Source organism: Hylobates moloch, unplaced genomic scaffold (assembly GCF_009828535.3).
Source record: "Hylobates moloch isolate HMO894 unplaced genomic scaffold, HMol_V3 SCAFFOLD_3, whole genome shotgun sequence".
Classification (NCBI taxonomy): Eukaryota; Metazoa; Chordata; class Mammalia; order Primates; family Hylobatidae; genus Hylobates; species Hylobates moloch.
In genome coordinates this window covers 94760735-94772738 of record NW_026652278.1, presented here as the reverse complement: position 1 = coordinate 94772738, position 12004 = coordinate 94760735, and the positions used below count along the sequence as shown (strand labels likewise).

Sequence of the window (12004 nt, the reverse complement as noted above, 5' to 3'; positions counted from 1 at the left end):
CTCTCACTTCATTCACAGCACTATCCTTACAATTTATTGAGTTCCCCAAACTTCTTACCTCTTGTATACATATATTTGAAGCATTTGTAAGTTAATATTAATAGCTCATAACTGTCTTTCAGTACTCACCATATTGTAACCTATAAAAGTTGTTCAGAAACTTGCAAACATTTTTGAAAAGCAGTTTTGTGAAAAGTTTTACAAAATGTCTTTATTCCTCAGGTTTGTTCTAAAACTTCAAAAATGTAAGAAAAATTGTTCTGAGAATGTTAATCTCAACTCTAGTCCAATAAGCCATATCGCTAGTTAGTAGTCTCACTGGCTACAAACATTTCTTCAGTATCTACCAGAGTTCAGACCTATTTGCTATGGTATAGAAACTAATGATTGCTTCTGGCAAGTGAAAACAGGTACTTGATATGTTGCCAGGACATATCTACTACACTGAGGTATTAAATGCACAGTGAGATAGCTTGGAATACCACAGTGTTTGGAACTTACAAATCTGACCAACATTACTTTTGGTAAGTTTGTAGAGCAATGCTAGGAAATAAAATACCATAAAATATGTCCAAATCATCTCATTTAATCTTTATCGTTGTTGTGCTTTGCTTGAATTAAACATCGCCGAAAGTTCTATTGGTTTTTATACCTATGAAATCATTTGGAAACTCCCTAGCTTATTATTCTCACCACAACCCCAAATGGTTGGTAAAGCAGGTTTTATCTCCATATTACAGATGAGGAAACTCAAGCTCAGTGGTGTTAAATAACTTGTTCAAGGTTGTTAGTGACAGAGGTTGTCTCAGTCCATTTAGTGTTGCTACAAATACGTCAGGCTGGGTGATTTATAAAGAAAAAAAGGCTTCTTTGGCTCATGGTTCTGCAGGCTGTACAGAAGGCATATAGTTCCAGCATCTATTTGGCTTCTAGTGAGGGCCTCAGGCTGTTTCCACTAATGGCCGGAGGCAAAAGGGAGAGCTGCATGTGCAGAGATCACATAGCAGAGAGGAAGCAAGAGGGGAGGAGGTGCCATGCTCTTTTTAACAGCTCTTGGTGGAAACGAACAGAGCAAGGAGGGTGCCAAGACATTCATGAGGGATCTGCCCCCATGACTCAAACACCTCCCATTAGGTCTCACCTCAGACATGGGGATCAAATTTTAACATGAGATTTGGAGAGTGTATTAGTCTGTTCTCACATTGCTATAAAGAAATACCAGAGACTGGTTAATTTATAAAGGAAAAAGGTTTAATTGATTCACAGTTCCATGTGGCTGGAGAGGCCTCAGGAAACTTACAATCATGACAAAAGGAAGCAGGCATGTCTTACACGGTGGCAAGCAAGAGAAAGCATGAGGAGTGAGGAGGGGAGAGCCCCTTATAAAACCATCAGATCTTGTGAGAACTCACTCACTATCATGAGAACAGCATGGGGGAACTGCCCCCATGATCCAATCACCCCCCACCAGGTCTCTCCTTAGACACATGGAAATTATGAGTATTACAATTCAAGATGAGATTTGGGTGGGGACACAGCCAAACCATATCAGAGGGGACAAACATCCAAACTATAGAAGAGGTGAAGCTGGTACTCCAACCTCCTAATTCTGAGTTCACTGATCTTACCTCACAAATAAAAGCCATGAAGATTTCTAAGACCAGGATGATGAGACAGTCAGACAGCCAGACCTGTAATCAAATCCAGTTTCTATTGCCAACTCGACTTATGACTTCAGTTTTTTTAAACCTCTAAAGCCCAATTTGCTCATTTGCAAAATGGAGTTAAAGTGGAAAAAACACATGTAAAGAACATGGCACAAAGTGGGCCCTTGATACATGTTACCCCCTTTCTCTTCCCTCTCTACTACAGAATCCCTCAAATCTAAATAAACCATCCACTTTCTGGTTAAGCATTTGGGTGATTAGCAGAAATCTAAATAGCTATTAGAAATGTAACTCGGCCGGGCGTGGTGGCTAACACCTGTAATCCCAGCACTTTGGGAGGCCAAGGCGGGTGGATCACCTGAGGTCAGGAGTTCAAGACCAGCCTGGCCAAGATGGTGAAACCCTGTCTCTACTAAAAATACAATAATTAGCCAGGCCTGGTGGCAGGCGCCTGTAATCCCAGCTATTCAAGAGGCTGAGGCAGGAGTATCGCTTGAACCTGGGAGGCAGAGGTTACAGTGAGCTGAGATCGCGTCATCGCACTCCAGCCTAGGGGACAAGAGCAAGACTTCGTCTCAAAAAAAACGTAATTCATAGGATGTGGAGATATTGATAAAACAACAATAAATGTATTGTCATGGACAAAGACCATGGTAGAAACTGTTGTCACATGTGTACTATTAAAGAATTGCCAAGAAAGTCATTGTTTTTAAAAATTTTATGATGTTGAGTTTTTTTTTTTAAAGGAGGCAGGTCACGTCAAAACTTTATGCTTTAAACTTTTTCTCTGCTCTCTAATTAATGTGGTTCATTGCCTCCAAACATAAAAAAAATTTTAAACACATCAAAGAGATATGAAATGTTTCTGACCTGTGGTGAGACTTGGGACTCCTCGGTGTGTGTACCTTAGCAGCTATCATGTTCCTCTTGGGCCAGAAGCAAAAGAGCCACCAAGATCCTTTGTGTGTCTGTGCCACAAAAGAAATTCTGACTCCTTTACAACTCCTCTCTGCTGGCCCAGTTATCCCTTCGGATGAGGCTAGGGCAGGGGTGCTCATGGATTGACACCAGCAGGGGATGGACCCAAATGGACGGTGAGGGGCTGCACTCCTTGCTGAAGAGAAGCATAAACTCAGAGTAAGAACAGGTGCTGTAGTCAGGAGGCATGCTTGGCTCTAACATCAGAAAATTACACAATTATCAAATTTAATGCTAAAAATATTAAAATGCATAACATGATTTAGAACATTTCTTCAAATTTCAACTTAATGCTAGGGAACTGTGTGCTAATAACTACTTTATACATGTGATTCTGGCTCTTGGCACAATCATACAAGACTGGGGTTGTGTTATTGCATATGTGGGACGTTATTAAATGCTTTATAATGATTATGTTAAAGGTCATATTCCTCATACACATAACTTCACTTACTATTATGAGTTAGATGGGTACATGAGTAGACAATGGTCTCCTTCCATTAAATGCAAACTGGCTGAAATTACTATTTAAGTTGCCAGGCTGAATGAGTAAAGAGATCAAATTAATGCGGGTGAAATTGTATAATCAGTTTATAAAACAGATCATGCTGAGGTCAAGGCTGACATCACCAGCTCCCACACATCTAACTACACTTAGAAAGGTGGATCTTCTCTTTATTACCACGACCACTGCTCTAATTCAAGCTGTTTCTTATTTCTCTTTCATTCACATGTAGCTGACAAATCATTTATCTTGGCAAACACCAATTCAATCATGTCACCTGTCTCAGAAACCTCTGTAGTCTTCCCAGTGCTTGAGGGACAGAGGCTCAACTCCTCAGGAGGGCATTCATGGTTCTCCTAAATTTGGCCCATTCTTCTAATTCAAGGATTTTCAACCCTGGACGATATAAGAACCACAAGGGGAGCTTTAAAAAACAAACAGGCTTATGTTCCACACCCCTGAAACTCTATTTACTAGTTCTGGGCTAAGATCTAGGGATTTAATATCTTTAAAAATATCTATGGATGACTCTTATGTACTGCCAGGGTTGAACCAGTGGTCTAATTCCCCACCCCACACCCTCATTGTTTCAGCCAACATGAATTAACCCTCTGCTCCGCTCAGTAATGCTTTGTTTGCTTCTGTTGCTAGTCCTCTATTCATGCTGTTAATCCAACCTGGAATATCATTTCCTCTCTAGCTCTTTTTTTTTTTTTTTTTTTTTTTAGATGGAGTTTCACTCTTGTTGCCAGGCTGGAGTCCAATGGCACAATCTCAGCTCACTGCAACCTCCGCCTCCCGGATTTAAGCGATTCTCCTGTCTCAGCCTCCCGAGTAGCTGGGATTACAGGCACATGCCACCATGCCTGGCTAATTTGCGTATTTTTAGTAGAGATGGGGTTTCATCATATTGGTCAGGCTGGTCTCAAACTCCTGACCTCAGGTGATCTGCCTGCCTCGGCCTCCCAAAGTGCTGGGATTACAGGCATAAGCCACCACGCCCAGCCTAGCTCTAGCACTATTCTTCTAAAACTAAGTGAAATCCCACCAGTATCCTTACAACCATGGGGATATGATATTCCATTCTGATAATCCAAAAGGCATTTTTTATGTTTATGAAGCATTTTATGGCAATTAATCATATATTGTTTTCAATGTGAATGTTTAATATTTTGCTCCCTATATTTCAGACTTCCCAGGGAAGCAAACTTTATTTATTTATTTATTTTTTGAGATGGAGTCTCGCTGTGTTGCCAGGCTGGAGTGCAGTGGCACGATCTTGGCTCAGTGCAACCTCTGCCTCCCAGGTTCAAGTGATTCTCATGCCTCAGCCTCCTGAGTAGCTGGGACTACAGGCATGCACCACCACACCCGGCTAACTTTTTGTATTTTCAGTAGAGATGAGGTTTCACTGTGTTAGCCAGGATGGTCTCGATCTCCTGACCTCGTGATCTACCCACCTCGGCCTTCCAAAGTGCTGGGATTAGAGGTGTGAGCCACTGCGCCCCGCCTGAAGGCAAACTATAACATCTTCTGTTCCCACTTCCTAGCCCTTAGCACTGACCACAGTATTAAGCATAAAGTAGACACTCATGTGCTCAATACTTGTGACTGAATAAATTAAATTCTCTGAAATTTATGAAGTGTTTTTTCTTACAGCATGACAACCTCAACCGTCAACCTTGAGGGTTGTTTATGTACATACTGATGTGTTTCTCACTAGAAGCATCATTATGCCTATGTAAATGATAATCACTTGTCCACAAAAACTGATGTGATGTCAAATACAGGGGTGATACCTGTAAATGTGTTTTTCTCCCTATAGATAGAGGTATTTTCCATGTTTATATATTCAATTCCCATAAGTTTGTATAGCATCCAAAAGGAGGAAGTAGTGAGAGTCCCCGATCTTTCAATACCTGACTTAAAAACAACCCACCCATGTGAAAGGATACAGAAAACCCCATTTACCATCCTAATCAACTGTGGGAAAGATCAGAAGAGCAAGTGTCCCTTTGCCCTCAATTTAGGTGACGTGAGAATATCAGCAACCTACAGGTAAAAGTCTCTCCTGTAAATACTGAAAACCGAGAAGCTTCTAATGGGAGAGTATCCAATGCTGTCAGACCCCCAGCTCAGACTCTCCTACTGTTCAACCTGCCCAGAAACTTTCTGTCCTGTTTCTACAGCATGGGGGATATATTTCCATATCCACAGCTACAATCTCTCTACAAAACAGCATTGTACATCGTGGCTGCCCATAGTGAAAGTGGTGCTGGTACTGATGAGTTAAATAGTCTTGGGAGGGCTGGCTGAGAACCTAACCACTATTTATAACAATGTTTTTGTGGAAAAATACATTCTGCATTCCAAACAACAGAACTAGACATGAACTTTTGGAATACAGTGCAATTTCTTGGGTCAGGAACTGAGTGTATCTTGTTAACTGCACTAAGATCAGTATTTTCCTAGGAGAAGATGGCAACCAGGAGTGCAGAACAAAAATATTTGCCAAGAATATGGACCATATGCATTTATAAGGATGACAGATAAAGGAAATGATGAGAGAAAAAGCCAGCACACTCTTAATTTATTATATAATTATTTACTAAGCACTATTAAAGGCTATGGTGAAAGCTGTAGGAGACAAAAATCAAACAAGATCTTTGATTTTATAGTTCTTACAATCTAAGGTGGGAGATAAGACAAACATAAACACGAACAATAAAGCTGCACGGTAAAATATGCCACAACAGTGATACAAACAAAACATTAGATGACACTGGCAGAGAGAGAAGAGCTAGTGCTTCTAGCTGGAGTAATCAGAGAACGTGTCATAGAGAGGCTTGCACAGGGTTTCAACGTGCAGAGGAAATAGTGTCAGGGCAGCAGGGAACATCACAGGCAGGAAAACCAGTACAACTCAAGACAGATGCATGAAGAACAATAAGAGTTCAGAGAATAGGAAAAGCCTAGTTGGCTCAAGTCAGGTACATTTTCAGGACCTTCGTGGGGGACTTTGAATGCTAGGCAAAGGAACATGGATTCCATCCAAGAGGGAGTTGGAAGCCATTAAAGCGTTTTAAAATTACTAAAAGTGGTTCTATATGCAGGTTTATGTAACAATGAACACAGGACGGGGAAGAGAGAATGAATACAGCAAGATTATTAGGAGATCACTGTAAGAGTTGAGGGTGATTAAGATGACCTTTCAAAGATTTTTTACACAAACAGTTAATAAACATTTAAGGTTCAAGTGCTAGTTAATTAATAAAATATTTCTTTAAATAAGAACATATAAATAATTTAGAAAAGTTGTATAAAGCCTTAAAAAACTATATACATATATATATTAGCTACAATGCAAAAGCATTGTTTGGCACTTAGGACTTTACGACTAGACTTGATACAAATACAAGGATGATTTTAAGGTGTTAGTCTCATTTAGACAAATAACACCATGAGTTTAAAACTGAACTTATTTTATTTTTTTTATTTAATTTTATTTTGACATGGAGTCTCGCTCTGTTGCCCAGGCTGGAGTGCAGTGGCGTGATCTCAGCTCATTGCAACCTCGGCCTCCAGGGTTGAAGCAATTCTCCTGTCTCAGCTTCCCGAGTAGCTGGGACTACAGGCGCCTGCCACCATGCCCAACTAATTTTTGTAGTTTTAGTAGGGACGAGGTTTCACCTTTATTGGTCAGGCTGGTCTCGAAATCCTGATCTCAGGTGATCCACCCACCTTGGCCTCCTAAAGTGCTGGCATTACAGGCATGAGCCACCATGCCCGGCCAGAATATTTTATTTTTATAAGCATGTGAAATTTAATAAGAAATCATCTTTCCACTATTTCCCAAGACCAGTGATTCAATATACAAGGTGACTAGAAGATATGCTCAGAAATTTGAGAGTTGAGATGTCCAAGTTAGTGAACTTAATTCTTTGCATTTTAAATAAACCTTAAGCTGGTACCAAGCTAGATGTGAGCAGACTTACCTGAAGTGATTTGACTTAGCAAATGTCTTCTAACTTTAACACTTCAGTACTAGATGGGAAATGGCATTCATTTTTTACCTGAAAACAAATGTAGTGGAAATAACAAAATTATAAAGAATTTCTAGGTACCTTATAGGAACCAATCAGATGACTGCACCTAAAAGACCATAAAAGAGTTATACAAAGTTCTATAAAATTTACAGTTCTTATACCATGTATAATTTAAGAACCCAAAATAAAAATCTCAAGCTGTGCTCAAAGACTTCTAAAATAGGAGATATATTGTCTTCACATATTTTTACGTCAACCTGCTAAAAATTCTAGAAAATATATTATTAGATATTTAAGCCTGATTTAAACTAAATTATTTAAAATTTAGCTGGCATTTGTGCCCTACTCAGTATCATGGGGAAAGGGGAGCTATGAAATTGAATAAGAGACAGTTTTTGTTCTTAAGAAATACAAACTGCAATAAGAGGCAAACATGAAAAACTCTATATCGAGGCGATGTAGTTAAGTGCTACAAGTGACACAAGGTGCTACGGGATTTTGGAGCACGATAATTACTACAGGGAAAATGTGGGAAGGCTCTGCCTTACAGACTGAATACAAAGAGAAAGAGGGAAATAGGGAGGGAGATCGATAAGGACTAGGATTTGGGGCTGAGATTATATTGTAAGAGGTTGAATGCTAGATTCAGTACCTGGGGCTTTATTTTATATATAAAGAGGCACCAAGGGTGTTTGGCAGAAAACACATTCAAATTTGTATTTTAAAAGATGGCTCTGGTTTTCAAGTGTAAGTTACCATGAGAAAATTCAAAAAACAGTGAGATCTGTTTTGTTACTACAGTAGTCAAGATGAGAAGAAATCAGAGTAACTGCAATAAAAGTAAAAAGTTTAAAATTCTCTGAAGTATACTTCAAAGTGAGAAGCAGAATAATAGCCTAAACAATTATGCAAGACTGAGACCTGAAACCATCACCAACATTCAGTGATATGGTTACAAACGTAGGATTCTTAGGCCACAATAGACCTTTCTTTGCAATCAGAATCATGCATTATTTACATGAACCATGAACTTAAGAAATCAATCAATCCGATGACTTATGTCATTTCTGATATCCTGTCCTAGAATTTCGGAGCTCCAACCTACAATAAAAATCTTATACAAATTTTCTCTAAGGAGGTATCATTTCAGAATCATCTGTGTAGTCCTGTTTGCTGCACTAAGTTAATAGAACAGTTTGCACATCTCCTAAAAGGTTTATTTTAGAAGAGGCCTTCCATAAAATATTGATATCTATCAATGAAGTCACGAAAGAAGAGCAAAAGAAGAGAGTGCTCTGTCCTGCCTTTTCAGGGCAGAAGAACTGAGAAGAACTTACCAGTCACTAGTGACCTTTGGAATATGTTTCAGAAAGGCAATAAAAGTAAACAAAGACTTCCAATAATTGGAAGATTATTTTTTAAAGGAGAAAAAGTGGAATTAACCAATAAATTTTAGTCTTCTAAGAAGTCTGGTATACTTTGAAAGTGAAGCTGAATCTTTAACAAGGTTTTTGTCATTGGTGGTGTTTTTTTTTTTTTTCATTTTTAATGCTAGTAACAGGAAGAAATATAAGGGAGAGTGCTAAATAATGGAACAAATTCAAGAGAAGATGAGAACAAGAACTTTAGTGCAGTTAGTCATGTTAAAGAGGAGAAACAGTTGTTTCTCTATGGTTAGAAATAGAGGAAAGGATGAGTGATGAATATAAACATTTGTGTGTAAGGGAGTAAAGTTGAGGGAATTCAGACCCAATGGCGAGACCATCTATTGAGACAGGGAGAAAGAGGGAAAGGGAGGAAGAGACAAGAAGGGAGAAAAAGAGATGAAGAGAAAGTATATGAATGGAAAAAATATTTGAATTTAAGAGTTTAAGAGAAAAAAATTGCCAAAGAAGAAAACAGAAAAGAGGGGCTTTCAGTATTTAAGATATTGGAACAATTCTGGTTGGCATAACTGAGACAGTTAAAACACTATGAGTTCTGAGTATCAGAAACTCAAAATATGAATTTGGAGAAACAGATTATAGTTACATGGTGTGGGTTGACATTACTTTCAAGCCTGGTGGTGACATCATTGAAGAATTTGGAGCAGTGTCCTGGAAGTCAACCAGTAACAAGAATTAGAAACGGGAGACGGTAGTGAAAAAGAGACGGTAGAGAAAGAGTTACAAGAAAAGGAACTAATGAACAAAGGTGGCATGCTGAGCCTTGAATTGATACTGGTGAGCAAAGGTACACATCAAGCCTCCTTTAAAACCTAGATTTTTTAAATGCCATGCTTTTTCTTGAGATGGTAAAACAAACAAACAAACAAAAATTGCACCCTTTGAATGCCAGGTTTAAATTTCTAGGGAAGAGAAGGGAAAACAGTTATGAGAAAAGATCAAAGTTATAATAACTTGTTCACAATAGAGCATAGGTCCAAATGACATAAGTAACCGAAAGTAAGTCAGCAATGGACTAACTGTGGGTTCCATCTGAACTAGGAAGGCACGACTGCTTGGAAAAAGAGACCATAAGAGTAGGGCATCATCTAAGTTGTAGGTGACAAAACGCCAACCTCTCTCCCTCTTTCTGACACATCTGTTTCGGCAAAAGACTGGCCACATGTGTCAACGGTCTCTGACTCTCAGAACTTGCTTGTCCAAATGCAAATGCATTGTCCAGTCATCTACACAGTAAACACTACAGGGCAAGTTAAGTCAATCCAATTTGAAGGGGTAGGAAGACTAGATGCAAAGCTATGTGTACTCTTTTACCTAGTTTCTCTATAAACAAAACTGACATTTTCATTCCTAAGTCTACTTCTTAAAGAGCTCATGGACACAGGAAGGGGAACATCACACACCTGGGACTGTTGTGGGGTGGGGGGAGGGGGGAGGGACAGCATTAGGAGATATACCTAATGCTAAATGACGAGTTAATGGGTGCAGCAAAACAACATGGCACATGGATACATATGTAACAAACCTGCACATTGTGCACATGTACCCTAAAACCTAAAGTATAAAAAAAAAAAAAAGAGTTCAAGGTAAGAATAAAAAAGTGATATAATTAATTGGTCCCTTCAAACTCCAACAACAGGGATGTAAAGTAAATAAATGGAAAGAAGTATGAAGAAAACTATATGGGGGGTGGGTTGAGGGGAGAACTGGCCAGCTACAGTGGTTTTAAATTTCTAGACACATTCAAGGACTTAATACTGAGACCCAATTCAGTTGATGAATGCCACTAGAGGTGGGGAGATTTCTAATTAAGGAGTTGATACCTCTAACAGATATAGCAGTATTCAGATTTTTTACTTCTTTTGAGTCATTTTTATGTTGTATTTTTCAAGGGAGAGTGCTAAATAATGGAACAAATTCAAGAGAAGATGGAACAAGAACGTTAGTGCAGTTAGTCATGTTAAAGAGGAGAAACAGTTGTTTCAAGGAATCTGTTTATTTCACTAAACTGTCAAATGTATTGACATAAAATTGTTCATAATATTTTCTTATCCCTTATATATTTCCTGGATCTCTATTAATGTTTCCTGTTTATTCTTATATTGTTAATTTGAACTTTCTTTTTTTTCTTAGTAGGGGTTTATCAGTTTTGTTAATCTTTTCAAAGAAACAACTTTTGGTTTTGTGGTTTTGTTGATTTTCTCTACTTTACAGTACTCTTCCAGATTTTTTTTTTTTTTTACTGATATTCTGCCTACTTGTTCTATCAATTGAGAGAAAAGTGAGAAAGAGAAGTGTTGAGAAAACTAACTGTAATAGCTTTATCTATTTCTCTTTTCTGTTCTGTCCATTATTGCTTCAAGTATTTTAAGGCTCTGTTATTATTAGGCTTACAGACATTTAAAATTATGTCTTTTAATTAATTGATTCTTACATCATTATGAAATATTTCTCAGTACTGCTAGTATTATCTCATATTTTGAAGTTTATTTTATTGGCTATTAATATAGCTCCCTCCAGTTTTCTTAATGATTAGTACCTGCATGGTATCTCTTCCGATTCTTTTACTTTTAACAGCTTTGTATATACTTGAAGGGAATATTTTGTAGACAGTATAGTTAGGTCTTGCTACTTTATCCAGCCTGATGATTGCTGTCTTTAGAATATTTAGATCATTTAAACTTAATGTAATTATTTATATGGTTGGATTTGAATGAATTATCTTGTTATTTCCTATTTGTCCCAATCTGTTCTTGTTCCCTTTTCCCTTTTTTTCCTGCCATATTTGAAATTGAGTATTTTTTAGTTTTCCATTTTATCTCCACTACTGGCCTGTTATAAATATACTTGTATCTTTGTAGTTTTAGTGATTGCGCTCATGTTTAAAGTATGCACATTTAACCTGCCACAACATAACTTCAAATATTACACCACTTCACATACAAAACATAAAAACTTTGTAATAAAATTTATCTATTTCCTCCTTCCTGTCTTTCGTGCTACTGTCATAGTCTAACTACTGTAGGACTGTTACACTAGAGAAGCTACATGCAGGTCCTCTGGTTGACAGTCCCAGATAAAACTAGGTTTTGCGTTATCTTCGCCAAAGTGCCAGAAATGTGATTACAGCTGTCTTCTATCCTCCAGACCCCATTGAGCTCATTCTCGAGTTGAAGGCCACCAAGTGACCGCAGGTGATGCTACATGAAAAAGAATAACCACCAGTTGAACCTGCCCTTTTCTCTGGCCCAGAAATTGTGAGGTACAATAAAATGGCTGTTGTCTTAGGGGATGTGTTTAGGTATTTTCTTACATGGAATTAGAGAACCACAACAGAATCTAGTAAAGGGAAGTGGAATTCTG

The 12004-nt window shown here is 38.2% G+C and overlaps 1 protein-coding gene across 3 annotated transcripts in view; it reads right to left on the bottom strand.

Moving 5' to 3' along the window:
- The window catches only part of ZNF438 (zinc finger protein 438), a 186886-nt gene that overhangs the window by 92006 nt on the left and 82876 nt on the right, over positions 1-12004 (bottom strand). For 2 of the 3 annotated variants that reach the window (XM_058436571.1, XM_058436573.1), the window contains one exon: positions 7146-7223. The exons of the other annotated variant lie outside the window; for it this stretch is intronic. The gene's annotated coding sequence lies outside the window, so the exon portion shown is untranslated. The remainder of the gene's footprint in view (positions 1-7145; positions 7224-12004) is intronic. 3 annotated transcript variants of the gene reach the window in all.